Consider the following 12,206-nt stretch of genomic DNA (forward strand, 5'->3'; position numbering starts at 1 on the left):
AACAAAGAAGTTATAATTCCATCGATTCAGCTACTGCGAAAATCTACTTCAAAAGCCAGCCTTTCCTCCTAAGGGCTGTGTAAGGACCCCATGTTGCTCACATTGAAAAATCATGGGTCTGGGTATGTTTTTGCTGAAAATCTCACTTTATCCCACGTTGAAAATGTTCACGGAGCATGATGTGTGAACGTGTGATTTATCCCACTGTGTAAAAAATATTCACCATATATAATGTGGTAGCAAGTTGTTCATCCCAATGTGAAAAATGTTCATAATGGAGGATGTGAGAGTAATTTAGCCCACTTTAAAAAAATATCCCACTGGGATAAAAGTTACCTCACTTGACCAGAGTAATTGTAGTAAAAGAATTGTGCAATAATTGTCATGCAACATTATTTTAAAGGAAAGACCAAACTGTATCTTTGTCTTCAGAATGTGACAGATAAACTGCATTTTAATTAACTAAAGGATCCGATATTGCTGTAAAATGTTTTGTTTATGCTGCAGAACAATCATTTGTAAGATTACATTTACATTACAAAATAAAACTGCAGTTAACGGCAGGTGTATACAACCTTTGATCCAGAGTCAGAGCGACTTAGAGAAGATGGTAAGTGACTGATCATGTTGTTGTTGCAATAAACAATGATTATAGTCAAGAATAAATTAGATTTATGATCATAAAGCATTTTCATTGATGAGGGATAAACCAATGCATATGGAATTAGACTTTCATTCATAAAGTCTTATGCAGTTATGCATGCACAACCATAAGTCTTTGTTTACTCTCATTATCACACGTCCCACAGTCACAACACTCCAATCAGATGATTTCCCCACATTTTCAAGTGTCTAAATAAGCACTCAGTGCTGCAGTCAGAGTGGGTAAAGATAAGGAAACGAGAAGAGATGAGACAGCAAGTATTCCCGAACTTGTTCCTGCATGCTGCTACTTGAATGTTGTGCAGTGTCAGTTATCTTTTTTAATTTCTTTTATTTTCTGTGTTCACTTCACTGCCGAGTGTCTTTATGCCATTCGCCTTAGCTTTCAAACGTTTTGTACCATAGCTTTATAGTACCTGTCTTTTACCTGTTTCTGACATTTGCCTGTTTTTCCAGGGACTACGATTCAGCCTAGCTCTTTAGCTAGTTTACCTGCCTGGATTATTGTTCTACTAAATCAAGACTCAGTATTCTGCATCTGAATTTCTTTTGTTGAATTGTGCTTTAGGTTTTTTTTTTGTCCTAGAACTGAAACCTTACAAGCATTCAAGCCTTTTGGCCTGTTTTCTAACAGCTTCAGTATGACATGAACATGTTGTACAAACCACTTTGTTTGGAGCATAATCTGAAGGCGTATTCACTCTATTAAATAAACAAATAGTGCAGTGTTGTAATTCTATTTATTTGACATTTAAAAAATGTGGCCTTTGGTGACCCTTTAACTTTCAATCTGGTTACACCGTTAATTCAAATTCTCAATTGGCCAACCCCTTAACTCCTGAAACAAGACTTGCTAAACATTTAAAATAGAATTTAGTGTGGAAATGTATGATGTGTCAGAAGAGGAAACCTATTGTTTTTGTATTTGATATTGTCCCCAATTGAAGCCCTGCCACTGGTAAGACTGTAAAAATAGACACATAATAAACTCTTCTCTGGTTTTGTTCAGCATCTCAGTAATGTGTCATTAGAAAAGGAATCATATAGCAGATGTTAATGGGGCGTTATACTTTAGTTGTAATTTCATCCATCAAGTCATGGGCTCTACCGAATGATGCACTGGTAATGAATGTGCTGGAGAAAGACACCAGTGCGAAGGGTATTGATCTTTCTCCATCCTTCTCATTACAAAGTTTCTTCTAGAGTAATTTGTACTTGCTGAACTGGCCTTTTTGTTTGGAGTGTTTGAGTGTGGAGTTTCTTATACCACGATGGAGTTTAATATTCAAACTCTTGCACAAAGCGGGTTGAATAAATAGAAATGTATTTAGTTGAGTAGATACTGTAAACATTTAGACCGCTTCATGCACACTAAAGGCAACAGCCCTCTCATATACAGTATTTAAAAGCTAGACATATCAAGTTTCTCAATTTGCTTTTGTATTATTTATGTGCAAGAACGTATGCGGAAAATGTGTTTTCCTTATCAGCTTGTGTTGACCCATCTGGCATTACATTGAACTCTCTCGGCCAATCTAAGTTCATGGTACATCGTTTGAATTGCCAATCATAGTGTAATGTGCAGCAATGAATAAAGCAATGGATAAAATAGGGTATACTTCTTATTGAGTTGAAGCCTCTTAAAATACAAACTAAATATAAACAAATAAACTAACTTACTAACTTGTTAAGGTGTTTACATGGTTGGTTTGAATGTAGTGTCAGTAGTTCAATCAATGTGTGTAGAATATTTAATTGAAGAATTCGTATTATGTTCTTGTTTCTGCATTGTAAATAACTAAAATTGGGACTGGGAATGGGTACAATGTGATATTATTCAACCGTGGCTTAAAATCGCATAATGAGGAAGTGGAAAGAGGAAGGTTGAATTTCATGATTAAAGTTTATTAGGCTACCTATCTCTGTTCCCTCAAACTCAATTTGCTGCTGAAATAAAAATGGTGGATATTTTATTTCTGAGTCTTGCCTCGACATGAACCCAGAGAATCAATATATTACATAAGGTTTAATGCATTTATGAATGCATTTCATATCATGATTGTTTTTCTCAAATTCAGTGAGACAATGTTGTACTTAGAGAACACACATTGAGAAATCAGGGCTTAATTGCAAGGGTTTTTGTTTATGTTGGCTTATAATCCATTTTTGCTAGACCTGGCTTTACATTTAAATTTGCTTAAGTTTAAGAGCTGTTATGGAAAAGCGGAGCATAGTAGACCCAAACAATGATCTGACAGATTGACAGAAGACAATCAAATAAATACAAGCAGGACTTATTATATAGACAAGACACAGCGGTAGATGGCAGTCAAAAACACAAGAGCAGCAGGTGAAAGGATCATGGTGGGGCAAGCAGTCACACAGATGGAAAACAGCAAAGACAGGGGTTGAAAATAAAACATAATACAGGGTTTAAAAAAAGTTCCAAATTAAACTGAAAGCACAAAGACAGATCACAACAAAAGCAACACTTTGAATGTAACTACATATTGATGCTAAGAGTTAAATGAGAAGATTGATAAATATGAATCTTCAGCCAGCTGGTTGTCAGCTAAGCTACTATTATAAATTAGAAGATATGCATCACATTCATTTGTAAAAGAACAGACTAAATATAATGTGAACTTCAACAATTTGAATTGAATGTTACTCAGGGCAAGGCACCCTGACTCATTTTCCTGGGCTAGTAGAAAACATTTGTGAGGGAATAATGTTTTTTGGAAACAAATTACTCCAGAGTATGCAGTTGCTTATTTGTTGTGCTGAAAGCTCACTTACATATCAGGCCTAGCAGGTGTTCACATTTTCTATGGTTGTAGATAAAACAAGTTATTTGGAGGGATGATAAATCTACCCCCCCCCCTGTGTTTTAAGAATTGGCTCATTGATTTGATTCCTATCTTTACCTCGAGAAGATTAGGCACCCCACATCTGACTCATACTGTAAATTTACAGAGATTGTTATTGATTATTTCCGACAACAAACAACTCGGCTGTTGCTAATTAGTGTTTGTAGATTTATATGCCTCTCTGGAGTTTGGCTTAATGCACAGTTTATTTGAACAACCTTTAAATCATTCTCATTGGAATTCCCCGGACTGTGAAAATGTACTAACACATCCAAACTGTGTGGACATGCATAAAATGTATTTGTTCTTTATTTCATTGTTTGTTGTTTTTGTATTTGTTATTTCAAGGCCCTGCATGCTCATGGAAGACACACTTAGCTTATTTGAGTTGTTTTGGCTGTTCACTACATCTCCGTCCCTGTCCTGTTACAGTACCTTTGTTGCTATGGACAAGGTAAATGCAAGCACATGGAGCGCAGTGATATTATTTGAGGTACTTCTGAATTCACTACCACTCAAATTCAACCTGAGCAATTGTCTAATCAGCCAGATTAATATAAAAATACCCAAATAATATTTACATTCTTATATATAATTTGTTATGTTGTTATACTTCAAGTTATACAAAGTTGTAAACTATATACATTTTAATGCGGTCAAGTGGAAAATTAAAAGGCTAAAATCCCAAAAGTTACCGCCAGAGTTTCTCTCCTACACATTCCCCCCCTGCGTGGAGCCCCTCAATTGTAGACTTAGTTAACTTCCGCGACATAATGACATCATTTCAGTTTGTAACACTCATGCTTCTATTGGCTAGTGCTCCAACACATTTATGGTTAGGCTAAGAGGCCGGACATATCTAAGCGGTTGACCAATCACAACAGAGCCGCCAAGCTAACCAATCCGAGCAGACTGGGCTCTGGTTTCAGACAGAGGGGGAAAAGTGGTGCTGCAGCACAGGCAGTATGAGAAAAATAGAGACCTTTTTGAACATTAAAGCATGTAAACATGTCACAGTAGAGGCATAACATAAACATATGAAACCTGAACATGTGCATATTAGGGCCCCTTTAACTGACCTTTTTTTTTTCAACTTTATACGTGGGCTAAAGATGCTCCTTCTAATTTTTTTTTGCAAAAAATCCAATCCTAAAATGTTTTTTCACAAAGCAGAGTAAAAGATGGTTAAAAGCAGTGCCTCAAAAATAAAGCAAATCAATTGGACACACTGCAAAGAACACCTGCTACGAAGAGCCCCTCTCTCCTGAAACAAACAGAGTGATCATCATCATCATCATACTGAGGGAGAAAAAACCCTTCAGGGACAGTTTTTCTTTTTCCTACATCATCAAACTTTTCAGCGACCTTATGTGATTGACACAGCTGCCATAACAAAATACCATCCCTGTGTATGTGACACAAACTCATTTCCATCAAGCAAGAAGTCAGTGGGGAAAGGGTAGCTCATTTACTGGCTGGATTGTCATTCAGGTCAGTCGTGTAGAAGGATCAATTGTCCTAATCAGTGAATTAATAAGGCTCTCACAGTCCAGTTATCAGGCAGGGTTGTCAGAACAAAGAACAGAGTGTGATGGTGCCATAAATCCTTATTCCTGCACATGCTTGAAGGTAAAACCAGGTTGAAACCTATAATTTACATCATAGACATTCTGTACATCAAATCTTTAAGGTCAGGCTCGCTTTTAATTATCGAGAGCCAACATCAGATTTTTTTTTTCGATCACATCTTGCCACGTAAACATCATTAATCAGTATGTTTTGCTCGGTTCTTAATTTGCAAGATTTCTGTGCAATATTTTTTGTTTTTGATGTGGATGTAAGTGGCCACAAATCGTTATGTAGTGCCCATATGGTCGTATAAGTTTAAATAACGATGTGTAAATAATCAACAATTATTGTGCCATGTCTCAATTTGCCAGCACAAATCATAAATACATGAATACATTAACCCTGATAGGATTTATTTACACTTATAGGCACAATGGCTTTACTCTGTTGCATCTGTTGCCAGCCATTTAATGGTCCAATGATGAGGTCAGCGCTTGATCAGATTCTCTATGCACTCAGATTAAATTTGTAAGACGTGGAATTTCCCCGCAACGCTTGAACGACCAAATCCATTTGGAGCATCTGAAGAGGAAACATTTAGTCTATTAAACATTTAAATCAGGTGGGTATTCTTGAGTGGTGGATGTCTTCTGAGCTACAAATGTAAGAACACGTCTATGGGTGAAGATTTGCATGCTTGTCTTTCAAATTAAACACAACACAGCCCTAATTAAAATGAATACGTTCTGTCTCAGCACCATTGAGGCTCAAAATAATGCGTGCTGTGTGTACATGCTGACGTAAACCTCACCTTGTGTTTTTTTAAATACCTTTATCAAGGATACCAACTTATCCGCCAGTTCAACTAGGGACATATATTGTAGATGAAGAATTCAAGAATAGAAACGCAGCTTGCAAAGAAACAATTGAGTAATGTGCTCATGTTTTTAGAGGAGCTGGTGTCTCACAGCTGCGTTACAGACTACTGAGACTACTCTTCAAACGTTGTTTATAAGTGCTGATATTTACTCTTTTGTCAGACACTAGTTTATTTGCATTATTTATGAGGACATCAATATTGAATATAATAGTAATGAGTAATCTGGCTGGCAGTCGGTTGCATAGGGGCTTCTTTCTTGAAGAATTTGCGAGTTGTTAAGATATTCAGAGTTGCAATGCTACATACTGTAGATTGAGTTAGTGTGTCTACCTGTAGGACCAAGACTTGGATGAAATCAGGTGTATTGGTTGTGTCAGTTATCGTACACAGTAAAGTTTATCTAAATTTGTTTTTTAGGATCTAATTCTGCTGTTCTATGAAAAACATCATGAATACATTTTAAACTTGCTGGTAATCAATTACATTGGGCCTCATGTCTGCATTCCTGTTCACTCTGATGGATGACGGACCTCAAGCAACTTCAAAAAGAAAACATAATATTCTTGAAGTATAAAGGAATGAATAGTAACAGTGCCAGTAAAAATACAGTTCGATTGAGAGACTGGTTCTTATGTTTGTCCGAAGAAGCTACTGTGTGTAACTTCTGTTGGAGTATTATTTTCTTAATAGAGGACCTATTGTGCTAATTTCCATGCTTTAATGTTCAAAAAGCTCTCTATCATACTGCCTGTGCTGCAGCACCTCTTTTAAACCTCTGTTGGAAACCACAGCCCAGTCTGCTCTGATTTGTTAGCTGGCTGGCACTGTTGTGATTGGTCAACCAGAGATGTCTAACTTCTTAGCCTATGACATAAAATGTGTTGGACCACTAGCCAACAGAAGCACACATTTTATGAAGTGATTTCATAATGTTATGTCAGTAACAAAGGACTACAATCGAGGTGTTTCAGGCGGGCGGTGGGTGGAAAAGAACCTCCCTCTGGCTTGGATTTTAGGATTTTGGCCTATGTGGACCTTTTACACGCACACAAATTGGTATAACACATAACAGGAAAAGGAAAACTCCAAAAGCATAATAACCTTTTTAAAATATTTTTTTAAAAGTTCAATACACTGCTGTTCCGGACTTTGAATCTTCACATGGTATCTAGTTGATTGATTCTTCTGGGATCATGTCATGAAACGGAAAAAATTCAGCATCTCAGTTAGAAACAAATTGAGCCAATGAGCTTTTCAGGGGGAAATGGTCTAGCCAATGAGCACCACAGGATGCCGTTGTCAAGGCTGTGCTCAGCAGACGCCCTCACAGCCTGACTTGTATTTTGTTTTTACTCCTCTTGGCACCATTCTTTGATATCAGACGGAATTGTCAACTCTCCAGTTCCTGTCAACTCGATGGAGTGTGGGCAAATTTAACAACCTGAACCCATGGAAACTCTATGTTTAAAACCCCGGCAAGTTGTGCTCTGGTGACTGATGAGGGGCATTCAAACCCCCTCTGAGTTAGATTGGAGGAAATTTCAAGAAAGAAGATGGAAACCGAGTGTAACAGGTTGTGTGTTTTGTCAGAGAAAAAGCTTTTTGGTAGGGTCAAGGATTCCAAACTTAACTACCTCTCTCATCTATTCAAGGTAAAGGCTGTTCAGAGGTATTCTGGTTGAATAGAAGAGTTGTATAACCTTTTTACACATATTATGAGATTTCTCTCTGCTTGAATCCAGCTGTTACTGAGCAACTGTTGATGGAGAGCCCACAAGTTTGTACTCTTTTGTGTTCCAATAGATTAGTTTTCTGGTTGTTGTTTGCTAAGTGTTCATGTCTCTTTCTCAAGTGTTTAATGACTGCAGGTTGTAAAGCAAGTTGTCCTTAGGATAGAAAAATTGTTTACTCTCTCCACTTTTGTCATACTATCACAGTCTTCGCAATCAGAACAACTCACTACATGCACTTGCTGTGAATTCAAGCTAATCTGCACCTGAGCTGTTATAAAGGGGCCGATCATTGCAGAGAAAAAGGCTCTTGTCTGTCAGACAAGCCTAAAATTATTACTCTCTGAATCATGTCTCGTCTTTTTTTCCCTCCTACTTAGTGGAAGTAAGGAGCAGTTGCTTTTTATTAGCCCTGTATGCAGCATTATAAATATTCTCTGATAATCTCTCCTGAACATTATGAAATGTACACAACATTTAGAAGCAATAGCCATAATACTGTAGGTTGTGACTGGCAATAAGATACTTTAGCACATGGTGTGAAATGAAAATACATGAACCAAATATATTATCCTATTTTACTTTTGCAAATAAACGACCCTAAAGGCTCCTTGCAGGGGCCGCAGCAACCTAATCATTTATTTTCAACAAGGCCATGACCGCTCACTGGCATCCAATCGAAAAAAACTCCTGGAAATGAAGTAGCACATATAGCACTGGAATCGAGATACTGGTAGTAATACATTTATACAGAGTATTTCATTATATTATTAATTCCTGAGTGTCCACACACAAACAAATACCCTCTGTACTGAATAATTCTCCCAAAATCGAATTAACTCTACTTAGTGCAACTTCTCTTAAGGCTGAAGACTTTTCTTTTCGCTGTTGCTTCCCCCCATAACCAGCCCCCCCCCCCCCTTTGAGTCTCTCCCTCGTCAGCGCTGCAGGGTCGCTACAATATTGACGTCACTAAGTAACTCTTGTGCTTTTATTGGCTAGCGCTTCAACACATTGTATGTGATAGGCTAAGGGGCAGGACATCTTTAACTTGTTGACCAATCACCAGCTAACCAATCAATCGAGCTGGGGTGGACTGAGCTGCTGCAGCACAGGCAGTATGAGAAAAATAAAGACCTTTTTTAACATATAATAAATGAGAATGAATGTCCCTTAAAGGACTATCAGTCTTACACCGCATTTTGGCAGAACATAGAGGAGCAGGTAATTATTTTTTCTGATATAGGAGGGCTGTACATGTTGCTGCAATCCTCCCTGAAATGGTCACTGAGTTGAGGTGGAAAATAAACAACTTGAGGGATAACAAGAAATATTGGGGAATTGTTCTGATCGATTCAAAAACCTTTTGGCCGTGTTATTGTGTGACTACACTTACAGCTGGCTACTTTTGAGGGTATATAATTGTTTTTCAATTTTGATGACGGACTTACTGAACCTGATTAAAAACAGTTTGTGTGTATGTGTGTGTGTGTGTTTGTTTCTCCTTGTGGGGGACTGTCAGTGTATCAATTAATGCACGTGCACCGATGTAAGTGTGTTGGAAGTACAACAAGTTTCTCTGCGTTGTGAAGAACTGGAAAGACAAGTGTGGAAGTTCACAGTATGTCACTGCTCCATGTGTATTTAAGTTTGCATGCTATGTTGTGTTCATCTGCCAGTTTGCCAACTTCCTTGTTTTCCTTTCACTACGTTGTGTTTTTTGGCATTTTGTGATAACACTGCATAAAGGACACTCACTGTACGATGAACACACAACGACAGAGCACAGGTGATGAGAGGAATAGATTAAAAATCTGAATTGAAAGTACCAAAAATTCTGTGAAATATTCAGTTTACTTCCAAAATACTTCCCTTTCCGTCTTTCCTGTGTGTAGTTTCGTTTTTTTTATTCAATTTCTATCTCGCTAAAGAACACAGTGACCAGACGATGTTAAAAGATGACTATAATATATCAGAGCTGGAACAGAGAGGACCATACAGTCTGCCAAGACAGCAGAAGGACACTGAAATCCTTGTAAAGTATCACAGTCCATGTCGCACCAGCTGCATAAAACCCTGAAATAATGGCTGTATAAAGCAACATTACTCCTCAGTCTCCATTATATTTTGTTCTCTGTGTGTCTCACTCTTTCTCTCAGCTCTGTTCGGGAAGTGAAGCATGTAGTGGGTGCCAGTCTCTCTCCCACGCTCTTTTCTCAGTGTAGAGAAAAACCCGACAGGATAAAAAAAGAAAACTCACAGTATAACATAATGGCCCATTAAGATCCCCCTTTGCATTTAGTTTAGCTTGTCATTAACAACTATATAATGATGAAATTAATAAAACAATGGAGTTTTACTACCATTGCGGATATGAAAAAAAACAGTCGTTAGCTCTTTGGAACTGGGGAGATTTAAACTTAATTATGCACACTGATATGACAAAGCTAACAACGGGATTACAGCGCTAATATGTTATCCATGTAAACACATGCTAGTGAGTGGGAAATTGCACCCCAAGTCATCATAGCGCCATGTGACGCCTATTATATGTGTTTTGGCATTTTTTCTAACAATCACCACATGTGACAGGCTCTCACCGAGCTAAATACTGTCTATTTATAGTGTTGTTTAAACCGTGTTGGTGTCTGCAGAGTGGAGGGTGTTTAACCAGACGAGCCTTGAAGTGGGTCAGTCTCTCTGTTCTTGTTCACAACCCTTAAAACAATGTAGCGCCACACTCCCAGTCCTTGAGATAATTGTGATACAATGGAGTTATACATAAGATGACAGAAATGATGATGAATGGGTGGCTGCCCTAATACAAAATACTTCTCTGAGGCATATAAAAATGATTGACAGTGAGGAATAAAAGCTTGGACAATCAATGGCCATTGATTGATTTCACACCAGCAGAGTTCAGAGAGGTAGAGGCGGTTAGAGCACGAAGGGAAAACAAAGAAAAGGAAGACTATCGTACTTAGAAGTTATAAATTGGGTTATGAATCATACCCTGCAATTCATTATTATTATAGTACATGATAACAGAAAGAAGGGGACATTTTAAAACAACAATGTGGTACCTTGATGGAGAATTTGATCTGTGAGTACAGGGATTTATTGGACAGTAAACACTGAAAATCAGGCTGGATGGATAGATGTTAATCCAAGATTAACAGCTTGTTTACACACACACACACATGCTGTTAAAATGAGGACATGGCTATTGAAATGAGTTTATAGTTTGTTCTTTTCTTTGACATTCTTTGTTCTGGATCCAGGATATTTAATCACTTGAGCGGCAAAGCATACTGCCTGCTGAGTTTCTGTTCCTCACTCTGCTTGTCAGATCCCTTACAGCATGGTCTGGATGAAAAGAGACTGCAGAGCGGAGAGACGATTATGATGGCATACGCTGCATTACACACTGTGTATCCAGTTAGATTGTATTGGCGAATCAGAGGGATAAATGTATGCACATCCCAAAGGGGTCAACAATTTGTAGTAGGCTATCCATGTCACAGCGGGAATACAGTGTGTTAGATATGAGATACTGGATTGTGCAAAGAAAGTAATCCCAAAGAAATGTACCCTGGCACATTATAGAATTCTCGCTTGGTGTAACTTGCTCCCTTTTTTATTCACACATCCCACACATTCACACATTTCCTATGTTGGTTTTATTGCCACAACTCCAATGTGTTTAAATTGCAATCATGGTATTTTGAGTGTACTGTAGCTGCTGTGAGGTTGCTATTAACTTCCTTAAATGTGGTAGTACAGTGCGTTCACCATTGTAACCTCCTCCTAAATTGCACAATTAAGTTGATAATGGCATGCTGCGACTGAATGGTTTAGGGCCAAACAATGTGAGCAAAAGGAACGATAAGAAGCATATCCTTATCTTAAAGACTTTGCCTGACTGGATAAACACAAAGCACCCACAAGCAGGGTTCAATAATTAGATCAATTAAGCCAACGGGTAATCAGGTGCAGAAAGAGCCTGCTCACAAAAGCTTTGTTTTTTGCGATGTGAAATGAGGGGACCAAGTGAACCTGCAGCTCCCATTGTGCTGATTGAAGGACAGACTAATATGGACTCATTTGTGGGTAACACACACAGCTTCTAAACCTAGGAAGTGCTTAGTAGGAGTACAATCTTGTTTTTCTGGTGAGAAACTAAAACTAAAAACCTTGAAAAGACATTAGAGTCCTCTGCAGCGATGATCACACTCTGAGAAGTCAATCAGGCCTTTCATTTACACCCATTTCCTGCTTTTGTAAGGCAGCGGAGACAATTTATATAATAACACAGCCTTCATTCTTCTTAGTCTCTATCCATTGGCTTCTGTGGCTCCATCTCTATTTTCTCTTTCTCTTTCAACCCCTGGGTTAAGGAGAAGTCAGAAAGTAAATGCTGGAGGCTGATGCCACAAATATTGAAATGTTATGTATAATTATATAATACATTTCATTTTTTAGCATTCACCCAAA

The sequence above is a fragment of the Eleginops maclovinus genome, chromosome 2 (genome assembly GCF_036324505.1).
Source record: "Eleginops maclovinus isolate JMC-PN-2008 ecotype Puerto Natales chromosome 2, JC_Emac_rtc_rv5, whole genome shotgun sequence".
NCBI lineage: Eukaryota > Metazoa > Chordata > Actinopteri > Perciformes > Eleginopidae > Eleginops > Eleginops maclovinus.